Genomic DNA, 25,379 nt, shown 5'->3' on the forward strand with positions numbered 1-25,379 from the left:
AAAGCGCCATACTGTTTTCATAGTAGCTGCACCATTTTACATTCTGATCAATAACGCACAAGGGTTTCACTTTCTCCATATCTTCCCCAACACTTGTTATTTCCTGTTTTTCTGTTAACAGATATGAGGTGATACCTCATTTTTAAAAAATAGTTTTTGCTTTAATTATTTTGTTGTGGTAAAATATATATAATATAAAATTTGCCATTTTAACAATTTTCCCACTAAATGTTCATTTTTATTGGTATTTTTAATATTATGCCAAGGAGCTGACTGATATAGGATAATGAGTTATTAATATAAAGCCAACATTATTTTCCTTCCTCCAAAGTTTGCAGTATCTTAACATTCCAGAAATATTTCTAATACGGTTTTGGTATAACACCACTGAAATATAAGATGAGGCTTTACTTATTTTAGGGACAGTTTTCCTCTGTAGTTGCTTCTTTTTTAAAAAATTTTTATTTTATATTGGAATATAGTTGATTTACAATGTTGTGTTAGTTTCAGGTATACAGCAAAGTGATTCAGTTATACACATACATATATCATATTCTTTTAAAGATTCTTTTCCCGTATAGATTATTACAGAGTACTGAATAGAGTTCCCTGTGTTATACAGTAGGTTCTTATTATCTATTTTATATATAGTAGTGTGTGTATATTAATCCCAAACTCCTAATTTATCCCCTCCGCTTCCCTTTGGTAGCCATAAGTTTATTTTCTAAGTCTCTGTAGTGGCTTCCAAAAGTATGGCTCGAGTCATTCATTGCAGGTCAAAAGCAGTAGTGAAAAAAACTAATATCCAGTATCCAATCAGACCAATATTCAGGCCACTACAAAATGGGTGTTTTCTTCTTTTTTTCTGCCTTTAACACAGCTCTAATCTCCTGTTATCATTGTGATTTTGATTTGTATTTTCCTGGTGATTACTGACGTTAAACATTTTTTCATATTCCTGTTGGCCATTTGTATGTCTTCTTTGGAGAGATGTCTTTTCAAGACCTTTGCCTCTTTTAAAAGTGGGTGATTTATTTGTTTTGTTTTGTTTTGCTATTAAGTAGTAGGAGTTTCTTATGTATTTTGGAAATGAACCCTTATCAGATACATGGTTTGCAAATATTTTATCCCATTCTGTAAGTTACCTATTCACTCCATTGATTGTTTTTTTGGCTGTGCAGAAGCTTTTGGTTTTGGTGTGGTCTAGCTTGTCTAATTTCAGGTCTTATGTTTAATTCTTTAATCCATTTTGAGTTGATTTTTGTATATGGTGTAAGATGAGCGCCCAATTTCACTCTTTTGCATATGGATATCCAATTTACCCAGTATAATTTATTGAAGAGAATTTCCTATCCCAACTGTGTGTTCCTGGCACCCTTATCAAGGATCAGTTGACTGTATGGGTGTGGGTTTATTTCTGGGATCTCTATTCTATTCCATTGGTCTATATGCCTTTGTACCAGGACTATACTGTTTTGATTGCAACTTTGTAATACGTTTTGAAATCAGGAAGTATGAGGCCTTCCGTTTTGTTCTTTTTTCTCAAGATTGTTTTGGCTATTTAATGTCTTTTGTGGTTCCATATAAATTTTACATGTTTTTTTCTATTTCTGTAAAAAAAAAAATGCCATTAGGACTTTTAAGAGGCATTGCATTCAATCTATAGATTGCTTTGGCAGTATGAACATTTTAACAATGTTGTCTTCTAATCCATGAACACGGGATGTCTTTCCATTTATATGTGTCTTCTTTAATGCCTTTCCTCAATGTTTTGTCGTTTTCAGTGTAGTAAGTCTTTCTCCTCCTTGGTTAGATTTATTCTTAAGCATTTTATTCTCTTCAGTGGTACAGGTATTGTAATTGTGATTGTTTTCTTAACTTCCTTTTCAGATTGGTAATTGTTAGTGTATAGAAACCCAACTGGCTTTTGCATGTCTGTTTGCATTTTCACTTTTAAAATGTTTTGAGGCATAGAATCTAGAGAAGAAAACCAGAAGATTGCAAAGACCAGGTTGAGGAGGTGGGAGGAGATGAGTTATGACAGAAAATCAGTGGAGACATGGGAGTCAAACAGGGTGATATAAGCTACAGTGTCACGGATAATGAGATTCAGGCCCTCAACAATGAGTTCATCCATCTTCCCTGGGTACCTGCCATTACTATGTGACAGGTACTGTAATGTGCATTGGAAACACAATGGTGAAAGTCCAAGGGCAGGAAGTAAGACTGAGTATCTAACTCTTTCAGGGACCGGAGAGAGCTTCAGTATACCTGATATACAGAGTGTTAGGTCAAGGCAATAGAAGATTTCAAGAAGAGGGGGTCAACACTGCCACATTCTGAAGAGTTATTTTTAAATTAAGGGATCATGGCCACTGTGTTAGTTATAAGGCAGGCAATGGTGATACTGACAAAAGCAGTTTCAGTAGATTTGTTTTGGGTTAGAAGCTGTATTAAGGGATGTGACAGGTAAATGAAAGGAGAGGAAATAAGTGGAAAACTGAGCCCAAATCAGGTTAAGACCTTTAGTGCCTATACGCATAAGGACAATAGAGTCCACTCTCTTAAAGATTATTTTCAATACAATTGCATTTTTCAAAATGACCCAAAATTCACATGAATTCTAAAGTTGGAATAACTTTCTTGTATATCATGTAACTGCACAGCTCTGCATGAATACGCTGTAATGGACTCCTTGGTATTGTGTGCCTTTGCTTTGCTGATGCCCCGTGCTCACTGTACGTGGTGGTCCAGCACTTATGGGAACTCATTTCAGGAAACTGGATTTTAAAGGAGGAATTAGATGCATTGAAAATGAGTTGGGAAATCAGGGTGGGGGGTTTGGGGGAAGGAAGATGTTATGTTGTTTTTCATTTGGGGAATGCTCTAGAGTTTTTATATGTTGAAGGAATGCAGTCCATAAAAAGAAAACATTTGGATATGCATATGAGAAAGCATGATTGATGAAGAAAGTTTTTTGGTTTTTTTTTTTTAAACCCCACATTTGTTTATTTATTTATTTTTGGCTGTGTTGGGTCTTCGTTTCTGTGCGAGGGCTTTCTCTAGTTGTGGCAAGTGGGGGGCCACTCTTCATCGTGGTGCGCGGGGCTCTCACTATCGCGGCCTCTCGTTGCGGAGCACAGGCTCCAGATGCGCAGGCTCAGTAGTTGTGGCTCATGGGTCCAGTTGCTCCGTGGCATGTGGGATCTTCCCAGACCAGGGCTCGAACCCGTGTCCCCTGCATTAGCAGGCAGATTCTCAACCACTGCACCACCAGGGAAGCCGTGATGAAGCAAGTTTGATGAAAAGTTGGAAAGGATAAGATTGGGAGAAGAAATGAAAAGGTTAGAATTAGTCAGCAAAACAACATACTCTCCATAGGAAGGACAGTAGGACCCCCCAAGTTGTCCACCTAGAGTATAGTGGGTTCAAGGCAAATCAATATAGTGCAAAAACATAGAGCATCCAGTGGTTTAACAAGTATACATTACTCCTTAGTTCACATAGGTGTAGTTTTTGTAAACTATGAAACATATGCTTATGTATTTATTTATTTTTAGTGAAGTACATTATGTTTTGAGGAACTTGATCAGAGGAATCAGTTGAACTAGACCTTCTGTAGTGTTAACTTAGAAAATTTAAAATGATAGCTAGCAATTTTTTTTTTTTTTTTTTTTTAGCTAGCAATTTTTTTAATTATCCTATGTGCTAGGCACTCTGCCAGGTACTCTACAAGCATCATTTTATTTCATTTTCACCACAGACCTATGGGTTAGTAACTATGAATATTGCCAAGGTCATGTAAACAGAATGTAAACCAAGATTTGATTGTAAAGCCCCTGGTCTTATCCGTACTGATGTACTGTTTTCATTTACCATGTTTAAAGTAAGATTGAACATTCATAGTTCCTATAACCAGCTATTTTCACTGTGTATCGTAGACCAAAATGCAACTAGATTGGACCACAAGGGTAGAGGGCCAACTGGAATTCAAGAAAGGTTTGATCACACATCATCAAAACTCAGTAACTAAGCTGGAGCATTTAGTTAATTGAGCATTTAGTTAAATTAAAAGGATGCTTTATAAGCAACTGATGTAGATCAGTTTAAGAAGTGAATTTTTCATGGTGACAGATACATAAAATAACGAAGTGATAGCTATCAAAAAACAGTTTACTGAAACTCATGAAGAAGGTTGTTTGAAAGGGGCTATGCAAAAACTCAGAGGCATATAGATGGTGTCACGTACCCATGACCCTGTGAGCCCTGAGACTGTTTCTGCAGGACCGGTTCAGTTTCTGTTCTGCTTCCCTCTGGTCCACCTCTCTGATGCTTTCTGCTCTCTTCTCTGTCCATTCAAAAGCCATGTACTCTTGACCCGTGTTCCATTGTCATTGTCCCTGCCATTCTGTCTACCATAGGCTCTGAAATCTATACTCCCCTTGCACAGACATGCCTGCATCACAGGAGTGATTTCAATTCAACTTTAAGCTGGAAGGTCTACTACATGTGGTTTTATTTAGGCACATAACATTTCGGTAAGGATGACCTACTGTTTTCAGTTTCATTTTCCAGTTGAGTAAACTAGACCTACGAGTGATTTTTCCAAGGTCCAACTCAGAATAATTAGTGTTGATAGCGCTTATATTCTTGCTTCCTAATGCGAAATATCATAGCCTTCTATAGGATAGTGTTACCTGGATCTAGAATTCTCCCAAGATAGTTTGGTAGCACAATATAGATTGCTTTGTGGATCTCACTCACTCACATCATAGTTTTTGGGTTTGACAGGTAAAGATGCTGAACTGTGAAGAGTGATGGAAACAATGTGTGAGTATAGGTAAGGGCACAGATGGTTGCTGAAAATTGTAATATCAAGGTGCCAGGGGTTATGAAGAATCTTACTCTGAGTGTACATGTTCTGGATGTTCTCAAAATGACAGAAGCTTATGATAAATGTATGACATCCTTGATGTTATTTTTTCCTATCACATTATTATCAAAGGTTCTTAGTGCTGATTTATCACCATAAAATCTCAATGGATTTCAGTGTTGTAGAATACGTATAGAAAAATATTACTAATGCAAAACCACTATGACACAGTGAAAAGTCACTATTATAATAGCAGATTTCTTTAAGAATGCAAAAGAGCCCATTAGAAACATTTGACTGTGCTTTTCTGTTGCTGTGTTTTCTATTTTTACTTTACTTTCTCTATAATTACAAAAAAGAAGAAACTGCTATTACCACCTACTTCAGAGGCTAGAAAGGAAAATCAGTAGCAGAGATTTTTTTTCTTCTTCTTTTTCCACATAGAGCATACCAATTTTATATGACTTCTGTTGTTTATTTCATTATTAAAAGTTTTTCTAATAAGCAATTTCAAAATTATCACAAAATGCAAAAAAATTCAAAAGAAACTAATGCACTAACATTATATAATCTATCAACTTCCTAGCTGATCTCTTTCTATTTCTTTAAAGAAAATCAAATGCTTTTCTCCCCTCACTATTAGGCATACTACTAATTAGTCAGTCACATAGCTCTGCAAAGGTTCATGGAAAAATATCCCTTCCTGTTGAAAATGCAATAATTGTATGCATTACTTGCCTTCCATCTGATGCAGCTATGTAGATAACAAGTTTAGATTCTAAGGCTTCATTTTAAATATTCAATATTTAATAAGTATTTATTAAAGCAAATGTAAGGTAAGACAGCCTATTAATGTCTTTCTAAAAATGGAAGAGCAAAACATAACAACTTAGCTATTAATTTGTAAACCCTGAGGAAGTTAGTTAACTCTATGAGATTCAGTTTTCTCTGCAAGAATAGCATAATAGTATTTTTTCCCATAAGGCCAAGCATTTTCATGATCTTTGTGATCTTGTTTTAGGCAAAGAGTTCTCAGATACGACATCCAAAGCACAATCCATGAAGGAATAAATAGCAAACTCTGACTTCAAAATGAAGAGTTTTGTGCTCCAAAAGACTTATTTAAGAAATAACAAGATGAGCAGCAGACTGTGCTAAAACATTTGCAAATGATATATCTGACAAATGATTTGTATCAGGAGTATCTAAAGAACACTTACAACTCAACAATAAAAAAACAAATAACCCAATTTAAAAGTTGGGGGAGAAGAAAAATGGGGAGTGATTATTAATGGGTACAAGCTTTCTTTTGGAGATGATGAAATGTTCTAAAATTAGGTTATGCTGATGGTTGCATAACTCTGTAAACATACTAAAAATGATTAAGTTGTGCACTTTTAATGGATGAACGTTATCTTATGTAAATAACATTTCACAAAACTGTTAATAATGGGCAAAATATACAAGTAGACATTTCACCAAAGAAGATATATATATGGCTAATAAACACATGAAAGGATGTTCAGCATCATTAGTCGTTAGGAAATTGCAAATTAAAACCACAATGGAGGGCTTCCCTGGTGGCGCAGTGGTTGAGAGTCCACCTGCCGATGTAGGGGACACGGGTTCGTGCCCCGGTCCGGGAGGATCCCACATGCCACGGAGCGGCTGGGCCCGTGAGCCATGGCCGCTGAGCCTGCGCGTCCGGAGCCTGTGCTCCGCAACAGGAGAGGCCACAACAGTGAGAGGCCCGCGTACCGCAAAAAAAAAAAAAAACCCCACAATGGAGCAACAGTTCACACTCACTAGATTGGTTGTAACAAAAAAGATAATACTAGTATTGGCAAGCATGTGGAGAAAATGGAACCCTTAAACACTACAGGTGAAATGTAAAATGATACAGCTACTTTGGGAAATAGTATGACAGTTTTTTAAGAGGTTAAATATGAATATATCATACAACACATCAACTCCATTCTAGGTATCTACCCGAGAGAAATGAAAATGTATGTTGACTAAAGACTTGTGAATGTTCATAGCGCATTATTCATAATAGACAGAGAGTGGGAACACTCAAAACTGGACAAGCAGAATGTGGTATACCCATATAGTGTGATACTACTCAATCATAAAAATGAATAATCACTGCCTACTAAAGCATGAATGAAACTCCAAGTATTATGATAACTGATTAAGAAAAAAGCACCCAAAGGACTATTTTTTGTGTGATTCCATTTATGTGAAATGTCTAGAAAAGGCAAATTTATATAGACAAAGATTAGTGGCTGCCTGGGGCTAGAGTGGAAACAGAGATCGAATGCAGATGGGCCTGAGGAACCTTTTTGGGGTGATAGAAATATTCTTAAAGTGGGCTGGGGTGATGGCTGCACAACTGTATAAATTTAAAAGAATAATTGAATTGTACACTTAAAATGGGTGACATTTAATGGCATGTAAATTATACTTCAAAAAGATGTTTAAAAAACTAAACAAAGAAAAGTAAAATTAACTTGAGTTATTTAGAGCATTAAGAAGAACCAGGAAAACTGCTGATTCTTTCTCTCTCTCCATGTATTTACATCAGACTACTAATCATATGTATATATATATGATTATGTATGTACATAATTATATACGTAAATAAGATTAATAGTCTAGTGTTAATATGCTATTACTCTTAACATTTCTGTAGGAGTACTGCTGGTTAAATAATGGGAAATCTTAAGAATAGTTATAAACTAGAGTACGGTCTTTTTAAGGTTATGAAATCAGGAGATCTTGTGATATAGTAGAGACTGCTTACCATCTTTGCCATATGACTTAATGAAAGATCACCGTTGGTAGAGTGATCAATTAGCTACCTCCTGGGATTCCCTTCAGGGTAAGAGTTAAGTAATTACTATGATTAAGAAAAGTCTGTTTATTGAAATGGTGTGGATCATGCTCATTTTTCTTTTATTGTTCATTGCTAATGGTAAGAAGAATAGAAAATTTGAAAGATATTGCATTCAAAACCAAGATTCTTTTTCTTTGAGTTGTATTTTACTTACGGAATTAATTCCTGTGATATGTTGAGAACAGTTGCTAAGAGTTGGCCTACATAACAAAAATATAGTCTTTGTGATTTTCTGAGACCTAAGGGACAGTTTATATCTTTGGGAAGCTTTAGAAGTCATTCACAAGGTGGGGAGGACGGATCTGATGATGGAAGACTCCATCATGAGTTATCGGGAAAACACAGAGCTATGGGACATGTGCTTTGTGGGTTAGAAGACAATGGAGGAAGCATGTGGTTTAACATCTCTCACATGAGAAGGACAATCCAGGATACACCCTAGAAATTCATGGTTCATTGGCATGCTTCCAGGGTTGAGTATTCCAGATGGTACAGTCCATGCCTCTGCACATTAGTGCTTCCCCTGATATCACTTTCTTGTGCTGATGAATTTGCATATCAAGTGTATATGCATTGGTGACTTCCTAATGTCAAAAATATATATTTCCCCCCAAAGTGATATGTAAATGTGCTTTAACTCCCTAGTGAAAGAGTACTTCATCAAAATGGGGTAGAACATCTATTTTATGATATTTGCTAGAATTCTATGAGAATAGAAAAACATTTCCTGAGCTGAAACTGTTTAGTATACAATTTTCTGGCAATGTATAGACATGATATATAGACATGAGTAGGAATCGCACACTCAGCTAAATTGCTTGGATAACATAACAGGACCCAGCAGTCACTGTGCTTTAATTGTATAAGGTAACGGTCACCTAAGGCAGGAATAAATTATGCCCATTGTTAAGGACAATTATGTCCCTTATCAGATGGTCTGCAACAAGAGACTGGAATATATGGACCATTAATCTGTGTGTGAGCATCTGTTCTAATGTCCCTTCCAGAGAGAAAGTGAGAGACTTTTCGACCTCCCTTGTCAATCATCAGCAAATTAAAAACAACTTAAGTGGCATCTTCTACATTGCAGGTCACTTTTTAAAGGAGAATATTAGTCTAGTTAATAGATCTACATTACTTTTAAAACCAGTCAAGATTTCTGAGCCTTTTCCCTCCATACTTTCTAATATTTCATAACTTAAGCATTTCAGAGAGAAAGAGACTCAAAACCACGAGATTCTACAAGTCACCATGACCTTAATTCTTTCCTATATTTGCTTGCTTTTATTTTTGCAGTATGCGGGCCTCTCACTGTTGTGGCCTCCCCCGTTGCGGAGCACAGGCTCCGGACGCGCAGGCTCAGCGGCCATGGCTCACGGGCCCAGCTGCTCCGCGGCATGTGGAATCTTCCCGGACCGGGGCATGAACCCGTGTCCCCTGCATCGGCAGGCGGACTCTCAACCACTGCGCCACCAGGGAAGCCCTGCTTGCTTATTTTTATATTCCAGCCTTGATCCTAAGAGGATAAGAAACTGATCAAATATATAACTAAACTAATTTATAACTAAATATATAACTAAACATTTTAAAAATGAGGAACAATGGAACAGTATAGATAGAAGAAGAAAAAGGATGAAACCAAGGAGATTAATTGCTAAATTCATTCTCTCAAGCTCTGTGTTCCTAAGTCCAGGTTTTAAAACTGAATTTTAGAAAGTTTACCGCAAACTTACCTGATTTTGGAGTAGCAAAGGCAAGGATAGAAATGATTCATACTGTCTTTATGACAAAAAGAATCAGATGATCAGAAAAACACAATTCTTAATACTGCCACTGGAAGGAAATTCATTATGAAGAGACGGTTGTGTTATGCAGTGATTCATATCATCAACAGCTTCCTTATCCATGAATACTGAGAGCATCATGATTTTCTTTTCTTTTTATTTCTTTTAACATTAGTCAGTCAGGGGATGGCATAGTATCAAAAAATTGTTAGGTAAAATAATTGGTTCTGGAGAACACTTGAAAGGCAGACCATGTTTCTAATGAGCTCTAGGGGAAGGGATTGGCAAAAAGAACCTTAGTACTGGATGTTGGCTAAGTATTACAGGGAAAATATGAGCTCGGGGAAATATTGGCTGTTTTATAAGAGGAAAAGACTGTGCATCACCTGGATGGGAGCTGAATCCATGGAATGAATGGCCATTATGTTGATACCCTTGGAGAGAACATGAGTGTTTTCATGTTTGTGAGGAAGAGTCAAGTGGGTATTTGGATATGACAAATGCAGACTGTGGCAGAAACTGGCAAGATGTTCCCCAATCACATTTCCTATTTCTAGACTTGTGGGAAGAGTGCATATTCCAGTGTCCCTTGCAGGTAGATTGAGGCCACGTGGCTAGTTCTGGACAGTGGAGCGTAGCAGGGGGTGATGGATACTTTCTCTAGGCCTTGGCCCTGAGATCATTTGTGTGATCCCATGCAGGCTCTTTCTTTCTTCTGTCTCTCTTGCCCATGTCCTGTAAGGTGGGCAGCACAGGAAAGAAGACTGGATATGTGAGAAACCATATGGCAGGGGAGGAGTAGCCAGCCAATGCACATAAAACTGTGATGTGCTCTAGAGGGCATTACCCTGAATAATCCAGTTAATTAAAAAAATAGTTGTATTATTAATGAAGAAATAAGTGAGTCAGAACTTACCTATCATATTTAATTTTTATTATCATTATTTAGTCTAATATTATTTATCACATTTATGTAAGTGCAGTGTAATTTCAGACTTATTTAAATTTTTTCTTACCTCTGTCATCATCAAATATTTTCTTTGCTTTCAATGATTGAAAAGTGTAGATATGTTAAATACAAGTCACAGAATTCATGAAATTATCTGTTGGAATTTTTGCCTTTTAATTTATTTGTATGTTTTAGTAGGGAGTGATAGGTTTTTCCCTTTATTATTTGTTTATATTATATATTTTTGGTGGGGTCAACTGTACTTTTATTATATTATTAAATATTATATTTTCCTAGATAACCATCCATTTCATTAAAGTTTTCAAGTTTATTTGGAAGGAAGTTAAGTGATACATCACCATATATATCAAGATGGTATAAACATCTTGAGCTGAATGGGCCTCTGTCTCCACCATTTACTATTCGTATGAAATTGATGGGCCACTTGAAATGACTGAAAAGTTCTGTCTTCTTAATTTTCTTTACTTTTTGTGAAAAGAGTAATAGTACCTATTATAGGTTTGTTATGAGAGTTAAGTACATATATAAAACCCTTTAGAACCCAGTAGGAACTCAATGTATATTAAGTAGTATTACTGTTTCTCAGTATCTCTAGTGGTTGTCTTATGTGCATGATAAGTTGTGTTCATTTGCTCTTCCTCCACTAAAAATTAATTAATCAATTAACTAAAATTTGAGTCCCTTCCCTAGGCCCACATCCTCACATCCGTTGTCCTGCCAGATGGGAAGCACCTCTCTTTCTCACTGCCTGTGGCAAATGGTGGACACGCAGGGGAGGGATGCAGAGCATTTGGCTTGCCTGGCAGTTACTATTGTGGGTTCCTTACTGATTACCACTCATCTCTTCATCCTTGAATGGGGAAAGGGCATTCGTTTTGTGCAGCAGACCAAAAGAGAAATAGGAGAAGTTGACAAAGATGGACTGAATTTAAGTTTTGGAATCTCAGTAACATAAATTCTTAAGGTACATTGTAAAGAATGGGTAATTAGAGGGGAAAGAACATAAATATTAATGTCTAGGGCAAAAGGTTTAGATTATTTACATTAAAAAATAACATTTAATGAACAGTCTTTGTTATAGAACCTAAAAATGAAAATCAGTAATTTGTCTTAGTTGGTAGGGATACACAAAACAGAGAAAGCATTTTAAGAAGCAAGAGTTTCTATGTAAAGATTGGGAAAACTAACCCTCTGTATTGGTAAAAATTATTAGACACTGGTCGAACATTTCCAGCCCTGACATTTATTAACTATATAACCTTAAGCAAGTCCTCTAACAACTCTAAGCCTCAGTCTCAGCATTAATAAAACAGTAAAAAAAAAATAATTTGTAAAGGGATTTTGAATCACTGTATAAAAAGTGCTACATGTACACCGAGAGCAGAACAGGAACTTATTACATGTCAGTACTCTTTCCCTTTCCTTATTATTCCTATCTTTTATAGATAGACTCAAGGTGAGGATAATAAAGAAAACTTAGCTGTGCTATATATACTGTAGCAATGTGTAAGGAATAATATAAATAATAAGCTATTCATGGAATTTTGATGCCAACTGAAATAGAGGTCACAACATAAACACTGAATGGGAGAAACCATAAAAAAAACAATTACTATATAGTTACTGGCAGGATTTTCATTTACATTTTTCAGATTCAGAATATATGATTATGCACAAGACCATCAATGTCTGAAAGTAAAAAAATAAAACAAAAATTATTACTTTAAGTATCTTTTCCATAAAGAAAGCAAATATGTACTGGTAGAATATATAGAATTTTTTTCTTTAGGGAACATTCTGAACAGAAAAAAAAAATTCTGTTATATGGAAACATATGTACATGGAATCTTCCAAATGACAGCTCTTTTTAATATATAATTTCTAAAACTATAGTATAGAAATTATATGCATATTTATAAAATTATGAATAAAAGTCCAGATGAAAGAAAAAAAGAATTTCATTATCAGATCTATTTTATGATGTCTCAGGAAGAGCATATGTACTTGTTTTCATGGTTTTTCTCTCAGTGAAACTCTTAAAGCTTTTCCATTCATTAATAATAAATGGAAAATCTTAGAATTAGTTTTGTGTGACCACAACTTTTATTGAAAAAACAAAACAAAACAAAGCATAACTGTTAAGAGCTCTCTTATTTTAGATTGCTGATTCTCCAGTAGCAATACGTCATCCATCAATTATTTAATTACTCACTAAAGGATTAAAACAAAACATGGTACACAGGGCGATATCATATTTTGTATGATGTACCTAAAGGAGTGTTTAAAGGAAAAGTTATAGCTTAAAAACATACATTGTTAAAGAATAGTTGTCCAAAATCAGTAATCTCAGTTTCCACCTAAAGAATCTAGAAAAAGTTAAAATTAAACCCAGAGAAAGACAATGGGCAAACAATAGAGAAAATCAACAGTCAAAAGTTATCCTTTAAAATTATTAATAAAATTGAAACCCCAGAAAAACTGATTTAGAAAAAATGATCTATATAAAAAATGATAGAGTGACATCACTACTGAATCTGCGATATTAAAAGAGTGATAAGCAAATATCTGTCCAAGTGTCTGCTGATAAATACAATTCGGTGAAATGAATAAATACATTGATAAAAGATAACTTACCAAAACTGACAAAAATGTAGGAAATTAGAATATGCATTATCAAAAACCTCCTTCAAAGAAAACTGCAGTCACATATGGTTTCATTGAAGAACCCTATTAAACATATGGTAAAGAATTAAAACCAATTTACACAAACTTTTTCAGAAAATAGAGAAGGAAAAATTTCTCAAATCCTCATAAGAAATCACCATAACCTTGATACCAAAACCAAATAAACATGTACAAAAAAATTAAAGACCAATATGTCTCATGAACATAGATGAAAATCCATGATGGAAATTACCAAATTTAATCTAGCAATGTATTAAAAAAAGAGAGAGATAATATATCATGACCAAGAGGGGTGCATTTGAAAGAATGCAATGTTGTTTTAGCATTTAAAAATCAATCAAGGTGTTCAGCACGTTAACAAAAGAGAAAATGATATAATCATGTTAATAGATGCAAAAAAGTCATTGAACAGATCTCAACATGAATTCGTGATAAGACCTCTTAGCAAACAAAGAGTATAAGACCTGGCTCATCAGATAAAGGACAGCTACCAAAAAAACCTGCATCTAACATTATGTATACTTAATGATGAGGTATGAAATTCTTTCTGCCTAAGTCCACATGCAAGGCATAATCTTCTATTCTTAGCCTTGGAGATCCTGGCTAATGGTAAAAGGCAAGTAAAAGAAGTGAGAGGGAAAAATGTTTGCAAATAAACATATTTAAGCTATCTTTATTTGCAAACCCCATAATATTTTAAATACAAAAATCCTAAGCCATCTACAATAAACTAGTAGAACCAATAAATGAATTTAGCAAATCCATAGTGTAAAAAATCAATGAAAGTATTTCCATATACTAATATAAAACAACTGGAAAATGAAGTGTTTTGGCTTATTCTTGAAGGGTATCTTTGCTGGCTATTAAACTTTAGAAGATAGTTTTTGTATGTTTTCTGTTTTAATACACTTTAAACATGTCATGTCATGTCACCTGGCCCCTTTAAGTTTCTGAGTAGAAGCCCATGATTATTTGTATTTTTGTTCCTGTGTATGCAGTGTATCATATTCTGTAGCTCTTTTGAAATTTACACTTTGTGTTTGATTTTCACTATCTTTATTATAATATACTTCATTCTGATTTTCTTTTCATTTGTTTTGTTTTGGATTGGCTGAATTTCTGGAATTTATGTCTTTTACCAAATTGGGAAGATTTTCAGCTATTATTTCTTCATATATTTTTTGTTCTCACTCTACCTTTTCTCTCTTCTCATCAGAACCCAGTTACACATATGCTAGAACTTTTTACATTGTTGCATAGTTTCCTGAGTTTATGCTTATTAAATTAAAAAAACAATTTTTAATCTTTGCTCTTTAGATCATTTCTATTTATCTGTCTTGAAGTTCACTATCTGTCAATCTCTAATCACTATTAAAAACATCCAATGGATTTAAAAATTTTCAGATTTTGTATTTTTCAGTCTTGGAATTTATAATATTTTAAATTATATTTCTACTCTAGGATTTCCTATTTATTAATAAATTAATATTTCCCTTTAAATAGTTGATATATTTTATATAATTATATAATTACAATAGCTTAGAACATTGTATGCTAAATCCAACATATGGTATATTACAGGATCAATCTTCTTTAAATGCATTTCCCTTTAAGTATGGGTCTTACTTTCCATTTTCTTCATGTATCTAATAATTATAGTTTGTATATTATACAATGTGATATTAAGTTTTAGAGACTCTGGATTATTTTTATTCCTCTATAAATTATAGCAGATTATAACAAATATAAGAAATTATTAACTTTAAGGAGATATGTTAGTCATTTTCTTATACTAAGTCTTTGAAATCTAGCATGTGTATTATAACTGTAGCACATATGAATTTGGACTAGCCACATATCAAGTCCTCAGTAGCCACATGTGGCTACCATATTGGATACACACATATGTGTGTAGCAATCTCAGTTAAACTTGTCACAAGCAAAGCTGAAATACATATTTTTACCAAAATTAAAGAACCGATACGACCAATTAATGTATGATTTTGAAGTATTTATCTTTGTGTCTACAGCAAAGGTCCATCAGTTTTGTAAACTGTTGCTTTTGAAATCAGATTTGCAGATTAATTTGTCAGCTGACAAAGAGAGGGGGATCTTATAGGCTGGTGTTTCATTGGGATTGACCAGTAGGTAAAACAGTCATCAACTAAAAGGAAATTGATAATAAGATAGAAACCTCAAACAATATGGAGGCAATTAAGGCTGCAGGTTGGAGCAATAACAATTCCAGGAGGACATAAATATTAAACACAGAAGGAATTCAGCAACTGAAACAGAAAAGAACTGGACAGAAAGAGTAGGCAGTGCTTCACCACAATGTTGAGAATATTATTTAGAATGATTCAGTATATAATCATTCAGCAAATAATACATCTTCTCTTTTCTCACATCCCTAAATGACATGTACATGATGCTCTTTTCCTCATTCTTTGCTTTTCAGGGAAAAAAAAAGTTTATTTTAATTAGAGATAAACAGAAAATAGAATTAAGTACAGTCTTTTAAAAATGGTGATCACTTAAACTGCCCCTTGGGTTTAGAATTTTGAGTCTTATTCTTACATTTTTAATAGGTCTAGTTTCCTGTTGAGACTGTTGTTTAGATTATCTAATTTGTCTCTTATTATTTGAAATTAGATCACCGTGAGTGCTTTTAGTCCTGTTTCTGTTCATGCACTAATCAAGGTACATAAATTGTGATAATTGACCTGGATTTAGTTCTGTTCCTCCTTCTAGTTAATTAAAGATATAGCCATCACAAATAGATAAAAGAAGTAAAATGCACTAATTGAATGATTATTTTGAGTATTAAAGACTCAGTACATAATCTTGGGTTGGTTATTAAAGATAAAAGTCTGCTTTTACTTGAGTTTCAGAAACAGGATTTGGGGAACTCAAATTTACAATAAATTGCCTTAAAATCAACTCAATTTCCTTAAAATCAATTCTAGTAATTAAAATATCCTAGTTCACTAGCCTCATAGTGTTCAAGGTAGGTACATGAGATAAACCATGGACTTGGAATGGCTTGTCTCTCCCATGTTATTTTCTGAATAAAGAAAAGTGCATGTTTTTAGTAGTGTCATGAGGGAATAGAGATAACTCTGTCTTAAAAATTTGAGTGAAAGATCAGTTTGATAGGGTAAAGAAAGAATTCCACCTTTCTATATGCCATTGTAGCTCTAAACAAGGATCATAGATGAAAATAAAAGCTATAATGACTCTCATGGTAAAATCATGAAAATGCTTTTATTTAACTGATTCCAAATAAAATAAAAACATAAACGAAATAGTTTGAAAATCAGAATTGTAAAAAGGTTTTTAAAAAGTCTAAGCCACTCTCTCTTAGAAGATCCACAAACAAACATAATTGTATATATGTAAAATATACTGTGCAACAGAGAAAGAACTTTACCTAGAGAACTGGATGTACTTTGTCCTTCACTTTTGCAAACCTCTTTTTCTATGGTTCCAAAATTGATATCTGATCATGATATGGATCAGCCCTATAAGGAAAAAAGTATATTTTATTTTTTCCTCCTTGTCCCTCAAACTTTTTACTCTGAGACAATTTTAGATTTGGGTGCAGCTGTAAGAAATAACATTAAGCGATCCTGTGTACTCTACCCACTTTTGCCAGTGGCACCAACTTGCAAAATTGTACCACAATATTATAACCAGGATATGATCCACTGATTTTATTCAGATTTCCCCATTTTTACATGTACATTACATTTTTACATGTTGTCCTTTGATATCTGCGGGGGATTGGTTCCAGGACCCACCACAGGTACCAAAATCTAGGATTCTCAAGTTCTATAGTCAACCCTCTGTATCCAAGGAGGTCCCGCATCCTCGGATTCAACCAACTGCTGATCGTGTAGTACATACTGTATTTATTGCAAATAATCCAGGTGTAAGTAAACCATGCAGTTCAAACCCATTTGTTCATGGGTCAGCTGTACTCATGTGTATGTGTGTGTGTGTTTAGTTTTATGCAGTTTTGTCACATGTGCAGGTTAGTGTATTTAACACTACATTCAAGATACAGAACAGTCATATTATCACAAGGATCCCTCATGTTACCCTTTTATAACTACATCCAACCTTCCTCCCATCCCTAACCCCAGGCAATCCTTAATCTCTTCTCCATTTCTGTAACTTTGTTGTTTCAAGAAGATTATATAAATGGAATCATATGATATGTAACCTTTTGGTTTGGCTTTTTTCACTCAGCACATTTCCCTTGATGACATTTCCAAGTTGTTCTGTGTATCAATAATTCATTCCTTTTTGTTGGTGGGTAGTATTCCATGGTATGGATGTATCACAGTTTATTTAACCATTCATCCATCAGAAAACATGTGGTTTGTTTTCAGTCTTTGGCTATTGCAAATAAAGTTAATGACAAATGCTATGAACATTTGTCTACAGGTTTTTCTGTGTTCTTTCTCTTTTTAAAGAAATAACACATGTAAATTCTATGGACTTTTGCAATGTGGACTTTAAATACTTTATTTTGTTTAAAATTGTAAATTAAACAAGGTAGGCAAACAATAATTTCTTTGAAAATGCTTGACAAAATGTGTTTTGGAATCATCATTTAAAAGTAGTTTTTAGATTTGTCTGTAAAATAAATTTGAGCATATTCGAGATCAAAATTTCCTTGAAAGAGAAGAGGGGTGGTTGGAGGGAGGTGGTATGGAGTTCTTGTTGAATCAACTTAAAATGAAATTCCATTGAGTTCTCATAGAGCATGCTGGGTACTCCATCTGAGTGGTCTGCAGCCGGGAGGACGAGGGCAGCAGGGGTCGAGCCTCTGGCACACTTACGGTGTTTAATTATTCCTTTTTCCTGGGGGAAGGTGAATGAGGAGTTGTCATAGGGCTGAATGTTAAACTAATTGATGTCTCTCTACTTTCCCTGTGGAAGGAAACAGCAAGCATTAGAAATGATTGTCTCTATCTCTCAATGATCTCATAACACCAAATATTACAATGCATAATGAATGCCATTTTGGATTCCTTTAGAATTACTTAACGAGGATGTTGAATACTATAGGAATCTCATGAGGAGCCTGTTTCTGTTTGTTCAGCTGAGGACCAAGACCTTGCTGAAGCAAAAGCTTTAATACTATTTACCAGAGGCTCACAGTAGCAGTGACATCCTCAGAACTTGGGGTAAAGAGAGTTAGATGTTTTCACAGCATTCTTTGTGTCCTTAATAACGTAGGGGACTCTGCAAACTACTGATACTTGTTTAAGATAAAAGCATATTGCTTTCTTCAAAAAATCCCCAAAAATCCAACAAAACAAAAACAGAGAAGTGACATACTTTGAAAAGAAAGCAAAGTTAAAAAACCAGAAATTCCATACAATACCCACTTGCTTTCTTATATAGCTCTATTTCTACAAACAAGTTAGGGTTTAAGCATTTCACTGAACTATAAAGCAGAACTCGTGAGAGTAAATCTTGCAGACAACAGTGAGATTATGTGTCATCCTTTTCTCATTCAATTTTTCAAGAGGAAGAAATTTCTTATCCTATAGCCTGTCTGTGTGTTCAGAGTAGAGGCTGTACATTGCCCTTCAGAAGTGGGGCCTGTTGGGATTTTGTGTTAAGGTCATTTAAGTCACAAAACTCAGATATTTCTCTCTTTCTGCAAATTAAACACCCTCCCCGTCGTGTTGTAATGGATTTCAGTCCTTTGTAATTAAAGATCCAACTGTTCACCTCCTGAAACCAAGAGCTTTTTAACACATTGTTGCTTCATTTATCTCTGGGGAAGACACTGATCCACCCATTTTCTGCTGGAGTGACGCAGCACTCTCAATATTGCTGGCAGTAACACAGCAATAAAAGTGAACAGTAGACATTTTGGAGGAGAACTATTACCTTAACTCTCTAATGAGTTTTGTTTTTCAAGAGCTTTTCAGTCAAAAAGATTTACAACAGAGGAAATCTCAGAGTCAGATGACTGGCTCTTCAGAGTCTTGTCAGAGACCTCTGGGATAACATTAATTGCACCAACATTCGAATTATAGGGGTCCTAGAAGAAGTGAAAAAAAGAAGGGTCTGAGAAAATATTTCAAGAGATTACAGACAAAATCTTCCCTAACATGGGAAAGGAAATAATCAAGTCCAGGAAGCACAGAGACTCCCATACAGGATAAATCCAAGGAGAAACACGCCAAGACACATATTAATCAAACTACCAAAAATTAAATACAAAGAATAAATATTAAAAGCAGCAAGGGAAAAGCAACAAATAACATACAAGGGCATCCCCATAGGGTTAACAACTGATCCTTCAGCAGAAACTCTGCAAGCCAGAAGGGAGTGACAGGACATATTTAAAGTAATGAAAAGGAAAAACCTACAATCAAGATTACTCTACCCAGCAAGGATCTCATTCAGATTCGACGGAGAAATTAAAACCTTTACAGACAAGCAAAAGCTAAGAGAATTCAGCACCACCAAACCAGCTTTACAACAAATGCTAAAGGAACTTCTCTATGCAGGAAGCACAAGAGAAGCAAAAGACCTACAAAAACAAACCAAAAACAATTAAGAAAATGGTAATAGGAACATACATATCGATATTACCTTAAATGTAAATGGATTAAATGCTGGATGAGAGAGATATATCGTGATGGAGAGATATACCATGTTCTTGGATTGGAAGAATCAACATTGTGAAAATGACTATACCTCCCAAAGCAATCTACAAAACTAACCTTGCACCTAAAAAACATAGGCTGGCTTAAAGGATACAAAAACAAGACCCATATATATGCTGTCTACAAGAGACCCACTTCAGCCCTAGGGACACAAACAGATTGAAAGTGAGGGGTTGGAAAAAGATTTTCCATGCAAATGGAAAACAAAAGAAAGTTGGAGTAGCAATTCTCATATCAGACAAAATAGACTTTAAAATAAAGACTATTACAAGAGACAAGGACACTACATAATGATCAAGTGATCAATCCAAGAGGAAGATATAACAATTGTAAATATTTATGCACCCAACATTGGAGCACCTCAGTGCATAAGGCAAATGCTAACAGGGGAAATTGAGAGTAACACAGTCATAGTAGGGGACTGTAACACCCCACTTTCACCAATGGACAGATCATCCAAAATGAAAATAAATAAGGAAACACAAGCTTTAAATGATACATTAAACAAGATGGACTTAATTGATATTTATAGGACATTCCATCCAAAAACAACAGAATACACTTTCTTCTCAAGTGCTCATAGAATATTCTCCAGGATAGACCATATCGTGGGTCACAAATCAAGCCTTGGTAATTTAAGAAAATTGAAATTGTATCAAGTATCTTTTCCGACCACAACACTATGAGACTAGATATCAATTACAGGAAAAAATCTGTAAAATATACAAACACATGGAGGCTAAACAATACACTACTTAATAACGAAGTGATCACTGAAGAAATCAAAGAGGAAATCAAAAAATACCTAGAAACAAATGACAATGAAAACACGACGACCCAAAACCTATGAGATACAGCAAAAGCAGTTCTACGAGGGAAGCTTATAGCAATACAATCCTACCTTAAGAAACAGGAAACATCTCAAATAAACAACCTAACCTTGCACCTAAAGCAATTAGAGAAAGAAGAACAAAAAACCCCCAAATTTAGCAGAGGGAAAGAAGTCATAAAGATCAGATCAGAAATAAATGGAAAAGAAGTGAAGGAAATGATAGCAAACATCAATAAAACTAAAAGCTGGTCCTTTGAGAAGATAAACAAAATTGATAAACCATTAGCCAGACTCATCAAGGAAAAAAGGGAGAACACTCAAATGAATAGAATTAAAAATGAAAGAGGAGAAGTAAGATATACATCACAGCAAGATCCTTTTTGTCCCACCTCCTTGAAAAATGGAAATCAAAACAAAAACAAATGGGACCGAATGAAACTTAAAAGCTTTCTCACAGCAAAGAAAACCATAAACAAGACAAAAAGACAGCCCTCAGAATGGGAGAAAATATTTGCCAACGAAGCAACTGACAAAAGATTAATCTTTGAAATATACAAGCAGTTCATGAAGCTCAATATCGAAAAACAGACAACTCAATTCAAAAATGGGCAGAAGGTCTAAATAGATTTCTCCAAAGAAGATATGCCAACATATCTTCAGCAGATTGCCAACAAACACATGAAAGGATGGTCAACATCACTAATCATTAGAGAAATGCAAATCAAAACTACAAGGAGGTATCACCTCACACCAGACAGAATGGCCATCATCAAAAAATCTACAAACAATAAATGCTGGAGAGGGTGTGAAGAAAAGGGAACCCTCTTGCACTGTTGGTGGGAATGTAAATTGATACAGCCACTATAGAGAACAGTATGGAGGTTTGTTTTAAAACTAAAAATAGCATTACCATATGACCCAGCCGTCCCACTACTGGGCATATACCCTGAGAAAACCATAATTCATAAAGAGTCATGTACCACAATGTTCATTGCAGCACCATTTACAATAGCCAGGACGTGAAAGCAACCTAGTTGTCCATCGACATATGAATGGAGAAAGAAGATGTGACACATATATACAATGGAATATTAGTCAGCCATAAAAAGAAATGAAATTGAGTTATTTGTAGTGAGGTAGATGAAACTAGAGTCTGTCATACAGAGTGAAGTAAGTCAGAAGGAGGAAAACAAATACCATATGCTTACACATATATACAGAATGTAAAAATATATATATATGGTTCTGATGAACCTAGGGGCAGGACAGGAATAAAGACGCAGACGTAGAGAATGGACTTGAGGACATGGTAATGGGGAAGGGTAAGCTGAGAAGAAGTGAGAGAGTAGTTTTGACATATATACACTACTAAATGTAAAATAGATAGCTAGTGGGAAACAGCTGTATCACACAGGGAGGTCAGCTTGGTGATTTGTGACCACCTACAGGGGTGAGATAAGGAGGGTGGGTGAGAGATGCAAGAGGGAGGGGATATGGGGACATATGTATACATAGAGATGATTCACTTTGTTATACAGCAGAAACTAACACAACATTGTAAAGCAATTATACTCAAATAAAGATGTTAAAGAAATTTATTTTACTGAAGTATAGTTGATTTAGAATGTTGTGCTATTTTCTAGTGTATAGCAAAGTGATTCAGTTATGATATATATACATTCGTTTTCATATTCTTTTCCATTATGGTTTATCACAAGACATTGAATGTAGTTCCCTGTGCTATACAATAGGTCTTTATTGTTTATCTATTCTATATATAATAGTTTGCATTGGCTAATCTCAATCTCCCAATTCATCCCTGCCCACCCCCTATCCCCCTTGGCAACCACAAGTCTGTTCTGTATGTCTCTGAGTCTGTTTCTATTTCATAGATAAGTTCATTTGTGTCATATTTTAGATTCTACATACAAGTGATATCATATGGTATTTGTCGTTCTCTTTCTGACTTACTTCACTTAGTATGATAATCTCTATTTGCATCCATGTTGCTGCAAATGGCATTATTTCATTCTTTTTTATGGCCGAGTAGTATTCCATTGTATATATGTACCACCTCTTTTTTATCTATTCATCTGTTGATGGACATTTAGGTTATTTCCATGTCTTGGCTGCTGTGAATAATGCTGCTATGAACATAGGGGTGTGTGTATCTTTTTGAATTATAGTTTTGTCTGGATATATGCCTAGGAATGGGATTGCTGGATCATATGGTAACTCTATTTTTAGTTTTTTGGGGAACCTCCATACTGTTCTCCATAGTGGCTGCACCAATTTACATTCCCACCAACAGTGTAGGAGGGTTCCCTTTTCTCCACACCCTCTCCAGCATTTATTTGTAGACTTTTTAATGATGGCTCTTCTGACTCATGTGGAGTCTGTACCTTATTGTAATTTTGATTTGCATTTCTCTACTAATTAGCAGTGATTAGCATATTTTCATGTGCCTGTTGGCCATCTGTATATCTTCTTTGGAGAAATGTCTATTTAGGTCTTCTTCCCATTTTTTGATTGGGTTGTTCATTTTTTTGTTATTGCATTGTATGCTGTTTCAACAAGTATTTTTTAAACTACGGTACAAAATAAGTCACAAATGAAAAATATCAAAATTATGTTCCTTTTATTATTTGCTTTTTCCTTTATTTACTTCATGAACATGTCTTCCCTTGAAGTCCACTTATTTCAATATCTAAACAAATGTTCTGTTCACTGTAGAGTCTTGTAAACAATTTTCCATATAGATAAATCATTCAATATCATATTTATGGGCTACCCTCATTTGATCATAGTGAAGTCAATGTTTTGAAAGAAATATTTTAGGGCTGCAAAGGTGAAAAACATATGCTACAAGAAATTGCGCCCAGATCCCAGGGAATGAAATCACTGCCCCCAATTTAATATTTATCACTGTTTCTTGCTATCAGAAGCGGCATCAAATAATCCCTCAAGAGTACTCCTGGTTTTTGTGTGATCTGCTGCTCCGTCATGGCACTTTAACTGAGACAGAGACACAGGAAAACCTTTCTTCCTAGCTTCTACCGAAATTGCCTGGAGACAAAAAGGAGCTCCCTATTTCCCAAGCCATGATAGCAGAGTCTGATGTCATCTCTCGTATTGTAGAAATAGAAAGAGGAAAAGTGTAGATGTTGTTAAAAAAACAAGATTCAACTGAGTAAATTTGAAAATCGAGTTGGCTTTATTCAACAATTCATGAATCAGGCGTTATCCCATCTAGTAAACAGAAGGTCGCTCTGAGGAGTTGTTCAAAATGGCAGGGGGGAGGTGGAGGGTGGTTATAGGAGGAGGCTGGGGCAAGGAAGTGACTAGCAAAAGAAGAGAAAGAATTGTTTCAGGCCAGTCACCTTCTTTTGGGGGAAGGGCGAATGTCTCTCATGTGGATTACCTCTTCTTCCTCTGTGTGTGTGTGTGTGTGTGTGTGTGTGTGTGTGTGTGTGTGTGTGTGTGTGTGTCTGTGTGTGTGTGTGTGTGTGTGTGTGTATTGGGTGTGGGTGGAGGAAGAGGCCCATAAACCAGATTACCTCATTGGTACTGACCAGAAAATTCCAGAGTGGCTGATTAAGATTACTTTCCTGGGGAAGGTCAAAACTGCAATTAGGTCACGTATTAAATCTAGGTTTCGTTCCGTGGGCTTTAGCATGAGTGATGCCATTTTGGGCCTGTGGTTTTTTCTTAACAAGGTTAACATTCGGGGCTCCAGAGATAGGTTGCCTGCAGTCAGATCTGACCTCCACCATTTACAAGTAGTGTGACCTTAGGCAGGTTACTTAACACTCAGTTTCTCACCTGTAAAATGGGCACTAAAAAAAAAGATCTAAGCCCATAGGCTGTTATGAGGATTGAATGATGTAATACCTACAAGGTGCATAGGATATTGTGATGCATAGATTATGTCCACAAGGGCGAACTATGATTTTTCCCTTCTCTCTGCCCTGGTTGGGGTCCCCAACATCTACTTCCATTATTGGATTTCCTCCTTCATAAAAATGTACTGCTTGGGAAATCCACCATATTTCAATGGCTTTGGGTATATACAGTAGTTCCTCCCTTATCTGTGGCTTCACTTCTCATGGTTTCACTTACCTGAGGTCGACTGCACTCCGAAAATATTAACTGTAAAGTTCCGGAAATGAACAATTCATAAGTTTTAAACTGTGCTCCATACTGAGTAGCATGATGCAATCTTGTGCCATCTGGCTCCAACCCGCCTGCGAATCACCACTTTGTCCATCACATTCCTTAGCGCTAGTCACTTCGTACTCATCTTGGTTTTCAGATTGACTGTCAAGGTGTTGCAGTGCTTGTGTTCAAATAACCCTTATTTTACTTAATAATGGCCCCAAACTGCAAGAGGAGTGACGTTGACAATTTGGATATGCCAAAGAGAAGCCTTAAAGTGCTTCCTTTAAGTGAAAAGTTGAAAGTTCGGGACTTAATAAGGGAAGAAAAACAATCCTGTGCTGAGGTTGCTGAGATGTATTGTAAGAATAAATCTTCTGTCTCTAAGTTGTAAAGAAGAAAAAAGAAATTCATGCTAGCTTTGCTGTCATGCCTCAAACTGAAAAAGTTAACAGCCACAGTTAGTGGCAAGTACTTACTTAAGACGGA

The 25,379-nt window shown here is 35.4% G+C and overlaps 1 long non-coding RNA gene across 1 annotated transcript in view; it reads right to left on the minus strand.

Annotated features, from left to right (window-relative positions):
- Positions 1 to 2,642: 2,642 nt before the first annotated feature.
- LOC132593897 (uncharacterized) overlaps positions 2,643 to 25,379 on the minus strand; it is an 82,487-nt gene continuing 59,750 nt past the window's right edge. The window contains exons 2-5 of the long non-coding RNA XR_009559902.2: positions 18,056 to 18,146; positions 16,639 to 16,729; positions 13,158 to 13,250; positions 2,643 to 3,265 (exon numbers count right to left, since the gene is read on the minus strand). This is a non-coding gene — a long non-coding RNA (uncharacterized lncRNA). The remainder of the gene's footprint in view (positions 3,266 to 13,157; positions 13,251 to 16,638; positions 16,730 to 18,055; positions 18,147 to 25,379) is intronic.

The sequence above is a fragment of the Globicephala melas genome, chromosome 19, assembly GCF_963455315.2.
Source record: "Globicephala melas chromosome 19, mGloMel1.2, whole genome shotgun sequence".
Classification (NCBI taxonomy): domain Eukaryota; kingdom Metazoa; phylum Chordata; class Mammalia; order Artiodactyla; family Delphinidae; genus Globicephala; species Globicephala melas.